The sequence below is a fragment of the Triturus cristatus genome, chromosome 3_1, assembly GCF_964204655.1.
Source record: "Triturus cristatus chromosome 3_1, aTriCri1.1, whole genome shotgun sequence".
Lineage (NCBI taxonomy): Eukaryota > Metazoa > Chordata > Amphibia > Caudata > Salamandridae > Triturus > Triturus cristatus.
Window position 1 is genome coordinate 299273192 of NC_140583.1, and position 2792 is coordinate 299275983.

Consider the following 2792-nt stretch of genomic DNA (forward strand, 5'->3'; position numbering starts at 1 on the left):
GGTGCCCCCCTTCCGTGTCAGGGCCGGAAGTGACGCGCAATGCGCGTCACTTCCGGGCCCAGGTGTGAAAGGGAGGCTATTTAGCCTTCACCCACCCTCACTGGCGACCTCTTTTGTCGCCCACCTCGCCTTTCGGACGGTCGCTGGCTGCTCGTCGCTGATTCCCGGGTTCCACGCCGCATCGGTCATCGTCGCTGCCCCCCCTTTACCGGTGAGTCTTGTTGCTTCCGCTCCGCCCCGGCCCCGTCCCTGGGCAGTACCAGGTCGACGGGGCCCTGTGGCTTGGATGACCACGGGCGGAGGGGGCACAAGATCAAAGCGGGAGCCGAATTTGTATGTAGTGCGGCGTGGATTTGTGCGGCGATGAGCAGTATGTTTAAGCGCCTGCGGGCGCCCGTGGGGGAGTGAGAGCATTATTGTCGGGTGCGTCGTCGGAAGTTTCAGTGTGTAGGGCACGTTTGGTGCCGAGCGTTACGGTGGTTATGGTTAAGTCTTGGGCCTATTGTGTTGTACTAAAGGAGAGGAGGTTAGCACTCCCCTTGACAAGGATGGAAGAGGTCCCAGTGGCCTTGACTACGCATATACGGTTAGGCTCTGCCACTGACTTCGCTCCCCCCCCCACTTTTGGCGTCCATGCTTTGGGGGTCGCGCTTATCTTTCTCTCGCTGGCGATCCCGGTTAATGAGTACACCCAGCAGCCCAGTGTATCGAGTCTCTGTTCATTAACTCCCCCCCGCACAAGTAGAGGTGTCAATTCCCATTGCCGGGGTGCGGGTAGATCTGGGGGAAGGTCCCTATGAGCGGTGAGTAAGGGGGGGGGCCCTCAGGCTGGCTGAGGGTGGGGGATGCTGCTCCGCGAGCGCGGCCGTCTCGGGCGTGCCACCCTCGTGGTCGCCCCGGCATGCCTGCGCGATGTAGGTTTAAACCAAAGGCTTAAGTAACCGGGTTCTCTGGTGAGTGGAGGGCACACAGCCTGACGTTCCACACCACCCCTCCCTCTGTGAGGGGTTATGCAAGGCCCGGTGAGAGTCGCTGGGCTGCCCTACCAAGCGCACACTCTCTCTGCACTTGCTGCCTCTATCTGTGGAATGCGTTCGATAAAGATATAATTTTGGCCTGGAAGCCTGCGCCATTCTGCAGCTGCGGGGAAGACGTGCCATGGGGGCCATGCGTCACGCGGCCTCCGGAGTCTTCGTCAAGCCCACCGAGCACGGCGAGGAGCTTGACAAACAGGAAAGTGTGAGAGAGAACGAGGGCACGCGACCGGGAAAGAAAATAATTACCAAGAATCCCACTGTGCAAATTAACATAGAAAAGGTGCTCCAAGTGAGAAACCTCTATTTTGTTGGTCGGCCAGCGCTCCGATTGTAACTGGCTGCTCTTAGACGCGCTGCGTCGCGTGGGGAATGCCCTTTTACACAGTGCTAACTGAAGTGCTGCTCTGTCAGTTCCCTGAGAGGTCCCGTCCATTACAATAAACGAAGCTCCGCAAACAACTCCTGCTTTGTTACCCTCGAATACGTGAAACCTGTTTCTGGTGAGCACAGAAGCATGCCAGCTTTTACAGTAACTCCTTCGGCAGAGGCATGCTAACAACTCTTCGAGCTGAAGTGCACTTTGAAGAGATGGCCTCTAACTGGATTTCCAGTGAAACGATTTATATTTAGTATTGCCTCTACATTTTATTTTGTTCCCTCGGCAATTACGAGGCCTCGCTGTATGTCAATTATTCTCGGGTGGTTGACTGTGATTCTGAACAAAACGCTTGATCTCCCCCCTGCCGACATTTTTTTACAATGATAAACATAGTAGTTTACACCACGGCTCACGAGTTCTAACTGTTCCGCATCTCGTTGGTGCTCGTTTCATCATTCTCCGCGCGTGTTGCGCATCAGAAATGAAGGCTAGGCTGGGCTGGTGGACGCACTGAATAGTGAAATCATGATTTTCAAACTGGCTCAGTGCAACCGCATCTATGAGGCATCGGATTTACAAATAATCGCTAACGGTATCACAAGGGACGGGGCGGGCGCTCACCTTGCATCATGCTTCTGCAGGCAGTGTCCGCGATGGCGGAGATGTGCAGCGCCATCTCGTGGCGCTTTTGCCCTTGCACATGTCCACAATCTCCTCAGAATAAATGGGTAAAATTCTTATATGGGTTGATGACTACGCTAAACAGGCCGGAGTAAGTCTGTGGCGCGAGGCGGGGCGCTGGGTCTCGAGTCTGCGCGGTGGCCCCGGACGATTCGCCTAGTCTCCCTGGGCCCGGCCATGTATGTGGTTGCGATGCTCTCTCGCGGCGCTCCGGTGCCTTCGGGGGTTCGTGCGGCGTCTCGGGGATACGGTGCTCGTGCGCTGCGCGACAGTGCCTTTTGCACGTGCCCAGATTCGCGCGCATCAGACGATTCTGGACATTACGACACCCCCCTGCACCTCTAGCTGGCCTACCATTCAAGGGGCAAAACATATACATACCCGGATGCAGGCATTCGCGCTTCCATGTTTGTTTGGCCTCGCGACTTTTGGGGCCGGCAGGTTTGACGTGGTGGCCTTTCAGCTCCATACGCTGTGCTGGGGGAAGCGCCCCACTAAAGCGCTCCAATACCTTCGGGTCGAGTTCGCACTATATAAATAGGCAACAATTTTCACAACCTTTCAAAGAGGTGCAGTTCTCGTCCAAGGGAAAGTTCACTGGCTTGGGAGTGTGGTTAGCATGGTTGACTCAAGCGAGTGGGACAGGTACACAAAGTTGTGGCTATAAAAGATAGCCTGGTTTAGTTGTGTATTCC

The 2792-nt window shown here is 55.8% G+C and overlaps 1 non-coding gene across 1 annotated transcript; it reads left to right on the plus strand.

Annotated features, from left to right (window-relative positions):
* Window positions 1–504: 504 nt before the first annotated feature.
* LOC146860134 (U6atac minor spliceosomal RNA) lies at window positions 505–628 on the plus strand. Its single transcript, XR_014979342.1, has one exon. It is a non-coding gene; the product is annotated as a U6atac minor spliceosomal RNA (small nuclear RNA).
* The last annotated feature ends 2164 nt before the right edge of the window (window positions 629–2792 follow it).